The 18524-nt window shown below is 41.7% G+C and overlaps 1 protein-coding gene across 2 annotated transcripts in view; it reads right to left on the bottom strand.

The window, feature by feature from the left end:
• ST8SIA1 (ST8 alpha-N-acetyl-neuraminide alpha-2,8-sialyltransferase 1) overlaps positions 1–18524 on the bottom strand; it is a 133582-nt gene that overhangs the window by 113450 nt on the left and 1608 nt on the right. The gene's annotated exons all lie outside the window — the stretch shown is intronic.

Raw genomic sequence — 18524 nt, 5'->3', positions numbered from 1 at the left:
AAAGGGATGGATGACACATGGATACAGGAGATGGGGATCGCTTGGAACCATTTCAGAGGCTATCACCATAAAATATATATCTATATACATATAAGACTAATATGCAAAGTGTCCCCTCAAGAGTTCATCTGGAGAATGGGAGTTCAATCTCTTGCTATGACATGCGCTGACCACCAGGGGCAGCACGGAACAAAGGAAGGCCCCGATCAGCCCCAATGGCCAGCCAGGCCTAGCGACCCTTTCCCGTGCATGAATTTCATGCACTGGGACTCCAGTAGATCATATAGAAAGAGTATATCTAGATGTTTCTAGATGTAAATATAAAAATTCACATACAGCAAGAGCATTATACATCCCAGTTTGTTTGAAATAATCCTGGTTAATGCCTGGTGCTTGGAGTCATGATAGTATTTCACTTCATGTATCCCAGTTTAGATAATAAGTTATACTCTGAATAGGAAAATGTCTGAAAGCATACACACCAAAACATTAACATTGTTTACCTCTAAGAGATAAGATTGAGAAGACTTAAATTTGCTTAATACACACTTGCATAAAGTTTTAACATTTACAATAAAAATGCATTACCTTAATGAAGAATTTTTTTAAAAAGCAGAAATTATACGTTAGATGTCCAGATTATCTTTCAGAATAACTCAAATATTATCACATGAATTCCATTCCAGAGACAGTAACTGACCACAAAAGGAAAGCCCCCAGGGATGTCAGCAGTGGAGAGAAGAGAAAGAATAAGTTCCCTTTTCAAGTAACAGTAAAAGTCTCCCACAGTTGGCTGTTCCACTCCTGTTTCTCACAGCTGCACACGTTTCAGTTTTCCTGACCATAGCATAGTTGTATCATTTCTTGGCATCCATCTCACAAATGTAAAGGGGAATTCAGCAAGTGAATTATGACAGCTAGATAAGAGAGAGAAAACTAAAACGAAAACTAAACCAATCACTGGGATGAATCAGAGATGTTAGGCAGAAAGAGAAGAGGCAGCCTTCTCGTGACTTGAGCTCATAGCTCTATTTGTAGGATCCTAAAAACAGCCTTGGATATTAACAATAGTGAAATGCAGCAAGTGTTAATTCACCTTCCCAGACTGAAATTTTACCATTTAAGATCATCTCCTTAGACTGCAGCATAAGGAGGCATCAGGCTGTAACTTGAAGCCCTGAATGCCAATGTTGGTCTTACTGCAATGCAGGAGCAGTCCAGCATAGTAAGGAGCCTAGAGCCCTAAAGCCCATGAGCCTTAGAGCCAGAGAGACCATTTCCTAACGGCATAGCCCTGAGCAAGGTCCTTGAAGCTCTTTTTGTTTCAGTTTCCTATCAATAAAATAGAACTATCTTAGTCTTTCATCAAATGGTGCTGGAACAAATGGATATCCATACACACAAAATAAATGTAGGCACCAACTTTACACCCTTCACAAAAATGAACTCAAATGGATCATAGGCCTAAATGTAAAATTCAAAACTATAAAAGTCCTAGGAGATAGCATAAGGAGAACACTTAGATGGCTTTTAAGTATGACTCTTCGTTGCTCTTGTTTTTAATCCTTGCTCGAGGATATTCTTTTTCCATTGATTTTTAGACAGAATAGAAGGAAGGGGGGGGTGAGAGGGAGAGAGGGAGAGAGAGAGAGAGAGAGAGAGAGAGAGAGAGAGAGAGAGAGAGATCTATGTGAGATACATGATTGGTTGCCTCCCGCACATGCCCCAACCAGAGAGGGCAACCCAGGTGATATACCCCTTGAGTGGAAATCGAATCTGCGACCTTTAGTGTGAGGGCCGATGCTTTAACCACTGAGCGACACAGGACAGAGCTAAGTATGACTTTTTAGATACAACATCAAAGGCACAATCCATGAAAGAAATAATTCTCCAAAATATGTAAAGAACTCTTAAAATTTAGTAAGAAAACAACCCAATTTAAACATGGAAAAAAAACTGAACGGATAGATACAAAGAATAGATTGGTGGTTGTCAGAGGTGGGGGGTGGGAGATAATATGGGTGAAGGTGGTAAAAAGTTACAAACATCCATATTAAAATAAGTAAGTCCTGGGGATATAATATACAGAATGATGACCACTCTTAGAGGACATGGATAGCCTGTCATTGTTCACCTGAGTAGCTTCAATCACCAAGAGAAAGGACTGGGAATAGTCAGGTCCTCTCTGCCCAGGGGGGAAGAAGCAGCTGCTAGACGGGAGGGATGGGGCTCTACATCCCAGAATGCCCTCCACACGTCCACTCAGAGCTGCTGGAGGTTCAGGTGGTGCCGAAGCAAACAGACCCAAGAGTGTTCATTGCGCTCTAAAATCAAGAAAACTGATCTAAACCCCAGAATAAGACTGTCCCAAAATGAAGGTGGATGCAAACTGACATTTGCAAAGTTGATCAGAGATCCTTTAGAGCAGTGGTTCCCAACCTTTTTTTGGCCAGGCCCCACCTAAGCATCTCTAAAATCCTGATGCCCCCCCGCCCCCCGTGACATATAATCCTTACTATTCAAAAAGTAAACTCCTATTCACATAGAGGAAGCCTAAAAGGCTATTAACATGGTCTAAACAAGCTTCCAAAGAACATGGCATCCATGAAAGAGAAAAATAAAAGAATGAAAGGACAGGTGACGTACTGAGGAAGAAATCACCAAGAAATTGTTAAAAAAATAATAATAATAATATGAAGTGATATGAAAAAATAGCAAATAAAGTTTCAAAACATATAATAGAGAACTGAAATGCATAAATATGTCACAATATATATTTACATACTGTATATGAGGCCCCGAGAACCATAAGAAATGCAAAAAATTCACTGTTAATAACTCATTCTTGAATTGCCCCCCTTAAAAATCAAATTTCCCCCCTGTAGGGAGTGTGCCCCTCGTTGGGAGCCACTGCTTTAGAGTCAGCAAACTGGAGCAGAGGTGGGGACGGGAGGTAGACTGACAAGCCACAGTTGGAGCAGTAACTAGGAAACATTAAGATGCCTTGGTGTCTTTACCCCAATCCGCAATGTCCATGACCCATTTCCCGCCCCTCCCCTCTCTGGTGAGCTCCTGCTCCTTCTCTTTGCTGTGTTATGGCAGGCGGGCTGGTCGAGTGGAGGCCTGTTGCTTACAAAGTTAGCAATCCCCATCCAAGCTGGCCTGCCTTTGGTCTCTTTTATTCTACTGGTAATTGAGCTTTGCTTTCCCCATGGACTCATGTAACTTTTACCAGTGTTTTAAAGGGCTTTTCTCTCGAACATTTCCCATGTTGCATAGGTTAACCAGAGTCCAAAGACATTATCCCACTGAACTGCACAAAGGCCTCCACCTCACAGTCACCATGTAGGCCAAACACGGGAAGGATCAGAGGCACTCGGGGACTCTCAGGACTGTACCAAACGCACACGTAGACAGCTAAATCCTGAAACTGAAGATAAACTCTGGCTTGTTTTTCCTCCATAAAAAGGAGTTGAGAGGCTTTTTGGAGACTATTGCAGCCCCTATAAATAATGTGTGCCGTGTGCTTACATTTTCTGTGAGGGAAGGGCATGTCCTCCTGGCCAACAGCACCTAGCAACAGGCCTGGCACACAGAAGGCACTGAACAGAATGAATGGAGGGGTGAATAAATGAATGGGGAGTGAATATGTATAGCATGGAGTCTTAATATGAGGCAATAAATGAAACTCCCCCTGAAAGGTGTTCAGACAGCTGTCTACAGGCCTTTCAGACAATCTAATGTTTGTATTCATATAGCAAATACTTATTAAACACTTAATAAGACTGTGATGAGGGATCTAAACCAGATGCAAGGGCGGAGAGGGACACAAACCAACCCAACAAACTACCATCATGGGATTTTTGTGCCTTTACCGCACCTCACCCTCCACTTAAGTGGTTACAATCTGCTCCAGACTCAAGCCCAAGACTTTTAATTACAGCAAATAGGAAAATAACTCTTTTTTTAAAAAAATATGTTTTTATTGATTTCAGAGAGGAAGGGAGAAGGAGAGAGAGAGAGAAACATCAATGATGAGAAAAAAAATCACTGATCGGCTGCCTCTTGCACGCCCCCCACTGGAGTTCGAGCCCACAACCCAGGCACATGCCCGTGACAGGAATGGAACCAGGGACCCTTATGTCCATAGGCCGACACTCTATCCACTGAACCAAACCAGCTAGGGAAGGAAAATAACTCTTAAAATAACAGAGTCAGAAAATACAATTGTTTTATTTAAGATAGTTTTCTTTTTCCTTGAAATGTCTACCATATGATGAAGCAAAAGTTCAGTGTGGTTTTTTTAATTACAGTTTTATTTAATTACTGAAGTCCTAGAAAAATGATGCAATGGTCCCATAAAGGCATTGCTTCTTAAATGTAAATTAAACAGTGCACTAGGTAAATTCCTCATAGCTGGGTCTCCTCCATGCTCAGTGAGGGCGGCTGCCACTGTACATACCCAGCTGTATGGGAATTTTTCTCAGTTGCTTTGGCCTCTTGAAAATTCCCTAAGGGAAATTCCACCACATAATGTTAACAATCATTGTATGTCTGCTTTGTATGCAATAATCACTATTCACACTGAAATAGAGGAACCTCAAATCTGCCCTGAGCCAAAGTCAAAGATTTTCTATAACAACCAAAGAAACCAGACGTAAGCATTGATGGGGGGGGGGGGGGACCTGTCAAGAAACTAATTTTAGCCCAGCCAGTCTAGCTCAGGGGTTGAGCATCAACCTCTGAAGCAGGAGGTCACAGTTCGGTTCCCAGTCAGGGAACATGCCTGAGTTGTGGGCTCTATTCCCAATAAGGGGTGTGCAGGAGGCAGCCAATCAATGATTCTCTCTCATCGTTGATGTTTCTATCTCCCTTCCTCTCTGAAATCAATAAAAAATATATTTTTAAAAAGAAACTAATTTTAGAAGTTTATACTAAGAAAATAAACAGAAACATTTAAGATGTATACACAAAGATGTTCGTCTCACCATCATTTATAAAGGTGCGAGATTACAATAATATGACTAGCCAATAACAGTGGATTAGTTAAATAAATTATTAACTATCCCAACAAAGGAAAATCTTGCAGCCATTAAAAAAATATTTTGTAGATATACATATATTGTTACCAGAAAAATATTCACAATGTACTGCTGAAGTCATTATATTTTTGTTTTATACATACACACAGAGGTATGGAATGGTCTCTAGGTGATTAAATGTCAGTCCTTTTTACAAATGAAAACAGAATTGCACTTATTTAAATGCCCACTTTGAGAAAGTAAAACTCTTTTAAGAGGCTATTTGATTGCCCATGTCCAGTATTTACCAAATACATTGGAGAAATTTTTCAATAAAAAAAATCTAACGTGCAAATTTCAATATCCTTTTTAAGGATCTTTTTGAAAAAAGTTATTTGTTCCAATATAACAACATTTTTAAAACTCACTGTAAATATTTGTTTTTCCAAAATGAAAACCATAAAGCTATTTTATCACAAACTTAAAAGTTAAAAATGACTTAACTATATGAGAAAATGTTAAAGATGTAACAGTGAATGGATAAAAGTGGATAAAAAACTAAATACACACAATTTAGTAATACATGCATATGCAAACAAAACTGCACAAAAGGAAGTGTTCAGAATGAATACTGCTGAGGGCTGAAATTATGAATGGTTTTTCTCCTTTTTACTACATTTTAAATTTTTCTACAGTTAGTATCTGTTACCTCCCAAATCAGACAAATAATAAACACTATAAACATTTTAAATAAGCACGGGGAACACAAAATCATGTATATATTTGTTGTGTCAATAACTGAAACAGACACTTTTTTGAAAAAGTGCCTTCTCATTACACTCACTTAGAAATCTCTGGTAGTGCACTCTGTTACTTAAGCCCTGAATAATGGAGAACGTGTAGCTCTGAATTCATTTCAGCTTCTCCCTGACACCTAATTAAAGGAGTGACACAGCTCTTCTGGTCTTGGCTACTTCCCCCTGACACAATGCTATAGCTACAAGACAGTCCAACAGAAAGGGAAAAAATCAATAGCTTCGAAACTCAGCATAATTATCCGAAACAGGCAAACTATAAACCTTGGAACGTAGACTACCTCACTCCATTTCTTACTGCCTTAATTAATGACACTAGACCAGACTGGAAATGTTATAAAATCAGGAACCATGTCCTACTTTCATCACTGTATCCCAGCACCTAGCTGGCACATAATAGGCATAGTAAATCTGGACAGATGAATGAACGAATAGGTGATTTATGGCTGGGCTCTGCTATCTTCCTTAAAATTCTGCTGGTCATTTTATAACATCCTTAGTGCTACCACTGTGGAAGAAGACGGTGTGTCATAAGGTCACGTTTCATGGTCACATGTTCCATTACTGAAGGTACAAATAATAAGCATAGGATACATCCAGGAAGCAGCTTTGCTCATCATTACGGCTTAATAATTGGCAATTATTCAGCACCTAATCCTCTGAAGGTAAGTCATGCTACCCACAGCTAAGGCTCAGAAAGGCCAAGTAAATTTTTCAAGGTCACAAAGTTAACAAATGACAGAACCAGGATCAAAACCTGATTCTCTGAGACCCCAAAGTCCAGACTCTGTTTAGGGGGGAGAAGCATCCTGTCATCTCACCCCGTCAGGTGCAGATGGCTATGGATTCTATGCTAATTATCTCACTTAATTCTCATCATAACCCTCTGAAGTGGGTTAGCATAGTATACCATTTTTCAGGCGACAAAATGAAACAGAGGCTAAGCAGCTTGCCCAAGGCCACCCAGCTCCCGATAGAGCCAAAATGGAATGACAAACTGAAAAGAATTCTTAATGATTATCTATCACCTCCATCAGAAGGGATTGCACTCATGATATATAGTCAGCACCACTTCCAAGATGACTCACAACTCTATCAAAAGACAAACTGGCCATACTCTACACTAACATAAATAACTGTTCAATTGATCCAACTAGCTTCCTAAACCCTCCTCCTCCTCTCCAAAATGAAGAGTAATAAGCACCCAAATTGCAAAACACCACTCCCATTTGTAAAGCAAAGGACAGAAGTACAGATATATCTAAATATTTTAGTTACAATCAAGTCAACAAATTAAAAAAATGTGTCCCATCCCCCTATCCTTTTCCCTGGCCAAATATACCTGCATAACAACCTGGAATGCCAAATTCATATCTAGGCTTCTCAGATTCCAGGACGTTTGGTACTAGACATGGTAACACAGAGAGAGAACGCCCCCAAGTGTGCATGTGACTCCCCAATCCCATATGGAAGTTCCTTCCACAGCCTTCATTTCCCACAAAGAGCCATTCCTTGGCCATCTCTTGAGCCTAGGAGTGCTCACAGCAGCGGGGCAAGCCACACTCAGGGTGAAGGATGGGGAAATGCCTCGTGCAGGCAGGCAGGCTTGGGTCATCTGGGCAGGGAATTCCAGGGTCAACGAAGGCCTCACTGACACCTTGCCCTCTTAAGAAGTGGGGAGACCACAGGAGCAGCAGAGTGAGGCCCCCAAAAACTAGAGCACAGAGCATGGGCTCCTCTTGCCAGGGTTTGATGAGAACCCTCCCCAGGTGCCACACAAGCTTTCAATAGAGACAGCTGCTTAGAGTAAATCTCTCTAAATGCATTCCCTCTCCCTACCCGTCCCTAACCAAGACCTGGCCATCTACCAAAGTACAGTTCATTCACTCCCCTTCCAGTAGTCCAAGCATTTATAGTTTGTAGTCTCTAATTTTGTCTTTTAATTGCATGATAGTTTCTGGGTTTTTAAAATCCTTTCAACTGGGTTGTTTTGTTTCTCTAAAGCAGTGGTTCTCGGCCAGGGGCAATTTTGCCCCCCAGGAGACATTTTGCTAATCCTGGAGACATTTATGGTTATTTCATTTAGTGGACAGGGGGCTTGGATGTTACCAAACATTTTACAATGTACAGAACCGCCCTTCACAATGAATTACGCAGCCTAAAATGTTAGTAGTGCTGAGACTTAACAGTGCAGAGACTAGGAAGCACTGCTCTAAAGAACTCTTAGGACCCAGCCAGTGTGGCTCAGTGGTTGAGGGTCAACCTAGGAACCAGGAGATCACAGTTTGATTCCTGGTCAGGGCACATGCCCGTGTTGCAGGCTTGATCCCCAGGGTGGGGTGTACAGCAGGCAGCCGATCAATGATTCTCTCTTATTATTGATGTTTCTACCTCTTTCTGTCCCTCTCCCTTTCTCTCTGAAATCAATAAAAATATGTTTTAAAAAAAACTCTTAGAGAGAGAGGACGCCATTTACTCCTTTGATCCCCACATGGCCAAGCAGAGTGTTGGACCTCACTAAGTATTTGTTGCCTGACTGACTAGCGATCTGGTCCCAAACCTTTCTAAAACGTTCACTACGCAGTAATTTAAAAAAAATTAGGAACTATGCTCAGCTCTGAATGAATCTGGGGATGCAAATCTGAATGAATCAGCAGAAAAGGATGGCAAACTAGTACTTTTGATACCGCATGAAAATGCATCTGTCACTAGCAGATATTCAATATTTGTATATTTTCTGTTCATTATTTCTCCCTTCATTAGCCAATAAATTTCAAGAAAGTAAGAATTAAGTTCACTATTATAGTTCCAGTATCTTCTACAGTAAAAGTGGTAGACACACAGGAGTAAAGGATGCTGCCTGGAGGAGAGATAACATGGATTAAGCTCTAATTATGTGCCAGAAACAGTTCTAAGCATTTTCAACACATTATCTATTCTAATGTGCACAGAAATCCTAAAAGAAGCCACATTTTACAGACCAGAAAACGGACAATGAAAGGCTGACTTGCTGAAGAACACAGCCCGTGGTGGAATCAGGATTTCAGCACAGCTAACTTCAGATCCTTTGCTCTTAACCTCTACACTGCATGGTCAAAAACTGAGTAATAACTGGCTAGGTGAAGAGCAGGAGATGTGGCCTTGAAGGAAAACATTCCAGGCAGAGGGAATGACATGAGAAAAACCAACGCAATGTGGCTTATTTCAGGAGATATAACCCTTAACTGCTGAAAGATGATGCTGGAGAAGTATTCATGGCCAGATCATAAGGGATATATATATTCTATAGAGCAATGTTTCCTTTAACCAAAATTATCAGTGAAGGAACATAGGCTTTGAACCAAATACTTCTGGGTTAGAAAGCCAACCCCATCATTTTGTTAAAGGATCTCACTGAGCCTCAATTTCCTTACGTGTAAAACAAAGAACATACAAATATGTATGTTATTAAGCAGCTGTGGGAACAAAAAATAACAAATATAAGAACTACAGGCCTGGTGCATTTTGTGTGCAATAAATATTAATGACTTGTTTTTGTCATTGTGGTTGCTGTCAATGAAGTTTTTCACATTTGTAAATCTGCAACATAATTGAAGCTTATTTTCTCAAGCACCACAACTTATTAAACCATCCTTTTCCTTAACTAATTTTAAAGTGAATTTATATATAATAAAAGGGTAATATGCAAATCGACCAAATGGCAGAACAACCGGTCGCTATGACCTGTACTAACCAGGGGGGGGGGGGGGGGGCCAGATACTCAAGGAAGGGGCTGCCCCCTGGTGGTCAGTGCGCTCCCAGAGGAGGATCACCACTGTAACAGTGGTGAGAGCCTCTCCCACCCCCACGGCAGCGCTAAGGATGTCCGCCTGACAGTGGGGAGCGGGCCTAAGCCATCAGTCGGACATCCCCCGAGGGCTCTCAGACTGCAAGAGGGCCTCTAATATATATATATATATAAATAGTATATGTATCACTGCACCTAAATCTCATCCCCTCTATAGTGCCTCTGTGCCCACCAGGGCAACTGTGAAAATACCTGAAGCTTCTGATATCCATAGATTCAAAAATAGGGACAGAAAAGAAGCCACGTAAATCTAGAACTGTTTGCACTAGTGTTTCATTCAGAATATGGGAAAAGAAAGAAAAACACTGCTGCTCAGAGTAATGGTTACCACCCAGTAAATAGACAGGATATTCAAAGTACTTTGGTGTGTTACCCTTGTCCCAAACCAACCAATAACACTGGCATACCAGTGTCTTTGGATACTTGATGTTTGTTCATTTCTTTTTTTTTTATGAAATCAAGTATTTAATGGGTTATCATAGTGCCTAGTGTAAAGTAAGGGATTGGTAATTTTTTTTTACTTTTTTATTAAATTTATTGAGGTGATATAGGTTTAAGGGCACAAATCTATATCATGTGTATATTGCACTGTGTGTTCACCACCCAAATTCAAATCTTCTTCTGTTACCATATATTTGCCTGCCCCCCTTTACCCTGAGCCATACCTTAAGACCATTCAGAGATTTTGACCTGGCTTCCACCTACCTTCCAGACTACATTATCTACTATAGTCTCTGTGGGCACTTACTAACTTTTGCATACAGGCTGCACACAGGCTCTTCTACACCATCTTGCTTTGGCCTTTGTTATTGTCTTTGCCAGGAGCATTCTTCTGCCCTCACTCCTACTACTACCCCATCTTACAGCCTTCAAGGCTTAGTACAAGCACCACCACCTCTGTGATTTCCCTCCTTCTGACAGAATGACATGCCATGTTCCACAAACTAACCCAACACTTTGCTTGTGTTTCTATTCATACAACTACCTTATACTAAACAGAGGTGTGTGGAGAGCATCATTCTAGGTACTTTCTGTATGCTATCATGTAATTTCATAAACTCGTATGAAATGATTACAAACCCCACTTTACACATGGGAAAACTGAAGCTCTGAGTTGAACTTACCAATGATCACACAACGAGAAAGGGATACATCCAGAATTCCAACCATTCTAACAGCTCCTTAATCCCTAAGTCTTTCGCTGGGCTTTGTTGCCTCTCTTTGATGGCCCTATTTCCAGTTGGTTAGTTAACTGTAAATATATGCCTGTCCCATGGGACTACAGAAAATCCCTTGATGACAGGGACCAGGGCATATTCATCTATAAATGTATCCACTTATACAAGGTTCTTGGGAAAATTAATGAGTCAATACACTTAAAGCACCCATAGTGCCATAATAATAATAAGAGCCAAATAATTTGTTGTGGTGGTTGTTACTATGTCAGGTACTAAAAATAAAGCCTTGCACATAAATTCTGAACTGATGTTTTCTTCTGAGAAGCAAATGAAATAGGTAAGGACCAGAAATGCCAAATGCCACTTTGGTTTGGCATTTCCCCACTACTTGACTACCCAATCAAAAGCAACAAGAGTCACATAGAAACTTTCTTAAGGATGTTAGGGAAATTCCCTATTTAGTTCAAAACTCTTGCAGCTTTGTTACTTTCTTGCTGCCCTCTACTATGAGATTTGCCAAGGTCCCCCTCTGAGAAGTCAGTACTTAACAAGTTGTGAGCTGGGGTATAAAATTTCAAATGCCCAAACAAGCGGGCACTTTGTTAGCTTCGGCCAGCTAAGCTGCCCACTCGGACTATATCTGAGTGCATTTCTTTCTCTTGCAAATAAACTCTTGCATGCTTTGCTGCTATTTGGTACTGTCTCTTGTTTGAATTCCTTCCTACAAGCAAGACATGAACCAGGGGTGCAGAGACCACCTCTAACATATTGGTGCCATGACTTGGATTGTGCAAACTGTAAGTCTTCTAGCCATGAGGCTGGAAAGAGGGCTATTTTGCTTTTTGCTTCTTATCCAGGATCGAGAGGGTGAGGCAGAAATTGCAGTTAATCAGGGAGAAATGACTGTGAGAGGAAAACAAAAGTAATTATGAGCACCTGGTGATGAACTGGCACAAAGATAAGAGACACATCTTCCCTCAAGTCTGCAAAATGGACACTCTCAGGCAACTGAGGGTTTCTGTGTAGGTGTTGGAGGGACTCCTTGCAATGGGTAAGGGCCTAATAGGGACTTCAGAACACATTTGTAATTAAACTTTAACCTGCCTGTGGGGCACACGTAAGGGTCCTCATAGTGGTTCTAGACAGCCTGCAAGAGAAACTGAGACACATAAGAGGAGTGGGGACGGCCAATGGTTTCATGGCCTCTGGGAGCCCCCTCTGCTAGCAGCACACTTTGACCCATTACAGGGAGCCCTGAGAACTCTGCTAGCAGTTATGACTTCCTCATGCCCACATTCTCAGCATATTATTTTGGCCCATAGGAATTGCCATGAATTGATGTGCCTGGCCTGTCCAACCCACTCCTGCATCTACATTCTTGGGTCCCTCTATGTAGAAATTGTGTTATGGGTTTAGGTTGCATCTGCCAAAGAGCTAGAAGGAAACATCACAGGACAGAGATGTTCAAAGGATTCTTCCCCGAGAACACTACATAGGTTCCACTTTTAACATGTATTCTCGAGGGGAACCAAGATGGCGGTGTAGGCAAATGCCTGTACTCGCTGCCTCCCACAACCACATCAAAATTACAGTCAAAATACAGAACAACTATCATCCAGAACCGCTGGAAAGCTGGCTGAATGGAAGTACTACAACTAGAATACTAAAGAAGAAAGCATATTGAGACTGGTAGGAGGTGCTGAGGCACGAAAGGGCTGGCCCAGCACCCACGTGTGTGGGGGAGCCACTTTTTTAATCAAGAGGGAGATCTCCTCTGAAGAGGCTGCCCAGAGGAGCAAGGGGTCCCAGCCCTACATCAGACACCCAGCCCAGGCTCCCAGAGCTGGGAAAAGAAGTCCCTATGGGCTGTAAAAACCAGTGCGGATTGGGGCTAAGTGCTGGAGACCCAGCTGCTCCTCTTAAAAGGCCGGCACCACGAACTGAACTTACAAGCTCCCGCTTCCTCTGAGTGCTCCAGTGCCGGGCAAGACTCTGAGGGAGCCAGACACACAGGAGGAGAAACTGGACTGTCTGGCATCGGGGCAGGAACAGGGGGGTGGCTTTCTTCCAGACGGAGGTGCTTGCAGCGGTCTTTGTTCCCGTGCAGGAACCTCCCCGGTTGCAGGGCTGTCTGGCCGCCATTTCTGTTTGCTCCCCACCGAGATCCCGCCCCACCCAATTTACAATCCCACCCAAGCTGTGCACAGCAGCTTTTGCAAATGAATGGCCTGTCCTTTCTCAGGCTAAAAACCTGTCAAACAAGGTGCAGCTGGGTCAGGGAGCCCCAAACCTATTAATAAAAGGCCCAAGACCCAGCACCAGCCTGCCTTGCTTCACAGCTGAGCCTCATTGGGTACTTCCAAACCCTATACAAAGAGGAGGAATTTGAAGAGCTCTCTGTGCTCCTGCTGGGTGGCCCCAGGCAGTAGCTGACTTGCACCTCCCTGGAGACTCAAGAGCCAGTGTACCCAGTGGTCAGTGTGAGACCATACTAGATTACAACTCTTTACATCCATAAGTGACACACTCAAGGGGCAGACTCAGTGAGCACCAAAGCCCCACTAAAGTAAGTCCTGCTCCATAAGGGTGTCTCCTGCACAGCAGCTCTCCCACTGTAGTTGCAGCTGGTCCTCACAGCCAATTGGCCTAGAGGTCAATTCCTCCCAGTGACACCAACAGCAATCAAGGCTCAACTACAACAAGACTGTGCTCACAGCCCACAAATGGGTGCACCTAGAGCAGGGGTGGGCAAACTTTTTGACTCGAGGGCCACAATGGGTTCTTAAACTGGACCGGAGGGCCGGAACAAAAGCATGGATGGAGTGTTTGTGTGAACTAATATAAATTCAAAGTAAACATCATTACATAAAAGGGTACGGTCTTTTTTTTTTTAGTTTTATTCATTTCAAACGGGCTGGATCCGGCCCGCGGGCCGTAGTTTGCCCATGCTGACCTAGAGTGTCCAACTCAGGTGATTGGGGAGGCTGAGCCAGTGGGCCCTATAGGGCACCTACTACACAAGGCCACTCTATCAACTCAAGGAGACTTAGAAGCTCTACCCAATACATAGAAACAAACACAGGGAAGCAGCCAAAATGTGGAGACAAAGCCACATGTCACAAATGAAAGAAATGGAAGAAAGAAAATTACTGGATATAGAGTTCAAAAGCACAGTTATAAGGTTACTCAAGAATCTTCTAGAAACCTCCAAAGGACTTAGTGAGACTTTCAAGGATCTTAGTGAGAATGCCAAAAAAATGGAAAAGGACCAGTCAGAAATTAAGCATACACTGACTGAAATAAAGAAGAATATACAGGGATTCAACAGAAGACTAGAGGATCCCGAGGATCAAATCAATGATCTGAAATATGATGAAGCAAAAAAAAAAAAAAAAAAGAATCCAAAAATATGAAGATAGTGTAAGGAGCCTCTGGGACAACTTCAAGCGTACCAACATCCGAATTATGAGGGTGCCAGAAGAAGAGAGACAGCAAGATATTGAAAACCTATTTGAAGAAATAATGACAGAAAACTTCCCCTACCTGGTGAAAGAAATAGACTTACAAGTCCAGGAAGAGGAACCCCAAGCAAGAGGAACCCAAAGAGGACCACACCAAGACACATCATAATTAAAATGCCAAGGGCAAAAGACAAAGAGAGAATATTAAAAGCAGCAAGAAAAAAACAGTTAGGTACTTACAAGGGAGTGCCTATACAACTGTCAGCTGATTTCTCAACAGAAACTATGCAGGCCAGAAGGGAGTGGCAAGAAATATTCAAAGCAAGAACCTACAACCAAGATTACTCTGCCCAGCAAAGCTATCACTTAGAATTGAAGGTCAGATAAAGAGCTTCACAGACGAGAAAAAGCTAAAGGAGTTCATCACTACCAAACCAGTATTATATGAAATGCTAAAGGGTATTCTTTAAGAAGAGGAAGAAGAAGAAAAGGTAAAGATAAAAAATATGAACAATAAAGTGGAAGAAATACATATCTATCAACAACTGAATCTAAAAAATCAAACGAATCAAAAATCTCATTTGAAGCTTGTTTTGGTCTTTTGTGCAATCATACACAATGAATAAACTCCTATTCTTACCTCTAACTTTTACTCATGTGCTAGGCCGAGGCTGCAGAAACAAGAGCTATCTCTTATTTTACTCAAGAGCTAACTTTACAGGTTCCCAATATAACTGAAATCTGTTGGATATGCCATCAGCAGCCTAGAACGAGGATTAACCATGCTCTAATGGGACTCCTGGCCAATTCTTATCTTATTCCATGGACCCTAACAGGTTAACTTGTCTAAGCACAACCCAACTTTTTAAATTATTCCAAAATTTAATGTAACACCTTGGTGTTTTCAGCCCTTGTCCACCATATTCTATACAAAGCTTAACAAGAATTTCTCCCATCTGGAAGACAGAAGTGTTTTTCATTGTGACCAGGAGGGCCTCACTTTCAAATTCTCAGACAGAGAACAAAACCTCCTAGAATTGTAGCACAACCTGAAATGCTACCTGCTGTTATAAAATGGCACACACAAATCAGCAGGTATTTGCAATGGATCCCTTATTAAAGCAGAACCAAATGCTACTAACTATACACTCCAATTTTTAAATAGCTCTATTACCTGCAATACAACTTTGCAGATACAGACTAGACAAAACTGCAACAGAACCATTCTTTCCCCATCTAAGGGAAAAACAAGAAGACACTACCCTGGATGCAATACATCAGCACTGCCGTCAATCACTAATTGACTAAATCATTCCTCCCCAGACCCCACTAAGCCTAATGATACTAATGGATATCTTTGCTTACTCAAAGGACTTATGTTCCTAGGACAAACACCCCAAAGTGGAATAGCTCAACAATACATTAATCCATCTGCAACCACAGGAATAGGGACAATAGGCTACAACACATCCCCAGAGCAAACTGTTCAGATTTATTGTCCTCACAAAAGGTGCAAAAGGGCCATAGATTTCCTTGTGCTAGGCCTCACAGCCTTAATTGGAAGCCTAATTAGGCTAGCAGGGAGCATTACCTACAGTGCTGTTCCAGCCAAAAATATAACTGCTTCAATGACCACTATTGCTACTACTAATGGCAGAGACTTAAGATAATTTTTTCAATCAATAAATTCAATAGCCAAGATGGTCACTGATAACCACATAGCATTCGATTACTTATTAGCTTCCCAAGGAGGCATATGTACCCTAGCAAACACCTCGTGCTGTTTTTACATCAATACAACTGGCCAAATTGAAGCAGACGTTCAAATCATTTAAAAACATGCCACTTGGTTATGGAATTTTAATCTAGAAGGCATGAAAGATACTAGTTGGAATACAATGAAGCAGGCATTTCCCAATTTAACTTGGTTCTTACCCTTGTTAGATCCACTAATAGCTCTCATACTTATCTGCACCTTCGGTCCCTGCATAATAAACAAACTAACAACTTTTCTTTCCTCCCAGATACAGGCAATACATCTACAAATGATGGTTCAACAAGGCTGTCAGCTCATACATCAAAATCCATTGGACCAGGCTACCCGGCACTTCCACTCCACCCCAATCTAGCCACCCCAGACAGAGAGCAAGGGATATCGGGCCAACACAGCTCCCTTGTCCAATTCAGCAGAAGTAGAGTCAGAAGCCAGACTAGCGTCCCTCAACTTTTCAAACGAATTTGACCGATATCACTTGAAGGGGGGAAAGTTAGAGGGTAGCTAGATAGACATGAATGGCGATAGATGGATAAGATCAAGGGGAAGGCATGGGAGTGCGTACGCAAGAATTAAGCAAGAGTTATCAGACCCAAGAACGAAGACTTGAAACCTCCTTCAGGATGTGGTCTAACAGATAGAGTAACATCCAGGTGGGGTAGCTTTGAAACCTGAGGAGGTATTTTTTCCCCCACAACCCAATTCCAGGGGATAAAATTTAAAATGCTCAAAGGAGCACCGGCACTTGGTTCTGCGTCAGCCAGCTAACCTGCCCACTCTCTCATATGTTTAAAGGGTATTCTTTTTTTGCAACTTAACTTTGCGGGTTTAACGCTATTGGGAAAGTCTATTTGTAGAATTCCTTCCTCCAAGTAAGACAGGAACCGGGTGCACGGAAACCCATTCTAACTTTTTTTTTGATCTTTTTAATTTTAAGAAAACATCCTCTACTCCTTGCATACTAAAAATCCAGATGGTAAAATAAACCCGAGAGAGAGAGAGGGGGGGGGGGAGGGAATGGATTTTCGCAAACATGAGAGTAAAAAAAAAAAATTGACTTACCAAACCATGATACTTTTACTCTCATTTAAAACTCCTTGTCCCTGTTTATTTGCTTAAGTGTAAGGGGTGTAAGGGAGTGTGGGTAGAATATGGACCAATAAAGTTTCTCTACAAATTTGGCAGGTGAGATATTCCAAATTCATATGGGCTGGCAAGCTGTTCTTATTTAAGTTGTAACATATAACATATATCATTTATAAAAATTATAGCACTATTGACTGGATTATCCCAGACATTTATCATCAGATTGTTGTTTTTTTATTATTTAAACCTTATACCAACCCTGCAAGGTATGTTATTATCTCATTTATAAATAAGAAAACCGAGACTCAAAGAGATAGAATAACTTGACGAAGATGCTCTGCTGTTTATCCAATCATGGCATAGGCAGTCTAAAAATTCAGGCTTCTCTGAAGCACTGCACTCTTTTCAGTAAGTAGCGGTGCCTCTTACACCATTTTACAGCACTAACTTGGAGGGATCAGTGTTTAGGCAGTTTGTATAGTGTGTGCATTTCAGTAAGTAATTCTCTGCACATAGAGACAAGACCAAATGACAGCTAAACAACCAAAGATTACTCCAGGCTACAGATAGCAAGGGGCAAATGTGTCTCCGAAAACTGTCAGCCTGTGTGTCTCAGAATATCAGGTATTTTCCACTTGATTACGTCTTCCAAAAGAAATCTATTCTCCAATGGAGCTTCATTATTCCTCCTCCTATACAAAAAAAAAGGGGGGGGGGATTCTTTCATTGGAAACCAATGGGACGCTCTTAACTCATTTCCTTATATTACATGGAAGTACTTTCTATCTTCAGAGAAAAGAATTGCTGGATGCTATGCCTAGTGCTTTTGAGTCCAACAATCAATACTGTGGAGGTCAGAGAAGATAAATCCTCATATCCTTTTAAGGGAGAGGGGTGATTTTAAACTTAATGAGAGCAGAAGTCTAAAAAGAGAGAGAAATGAAAAGTCTTCCCTCCCAGTTTAAAGGAGAATTTAGCAAGCTTCCCCCAAAGAATTGCCTAATTCTTTGACCTTCTTTCCAGGACCAGGCCTGAGAGGAGGGAGGAAACGGTATATTTTTCAAGTGCTTTTTAAAAAATTTATAGATGTTTCTGAACGTTTGGAACAGTCACGAAAAATGTTTAAATTGGCTCTCACCTGCCCATGAGCTGCCTGCAAGGTCCTATGCAGAGCAGAGGAAAGCACTCCCCGCCCAGACCACTACAGTCACCCGGAAGAGCCAACCAAACGCAGCATCCTCAGCCCCAGGGACGGAAGGTGAAAGGGGCATCTGGCAGGGGGGGAAGCATCAGTGTGTCCCTCAACATGCCCTGGAGCGGAAAGGAAGTGGGAAGCAGTTCT

Source organism: Myotis lucifugus, unplaced genomic scaffold (assembly GCF_000147115.1).
Source record: "Myotis lucifugus unplaced genomic scaffold, Myoluc2.0 scaffold_78, whole genome shotgun sequence".
Classification (NCBI taxonomy): Eukaryota; Metazoa; Chordata; class Mammalia; order Chiroptera; family Vespertilionidae; genus Myotis; species Myotis lucifugus.
This window is presented reverse-complemented; position numbering and strand designations above follow the sequence as displayed.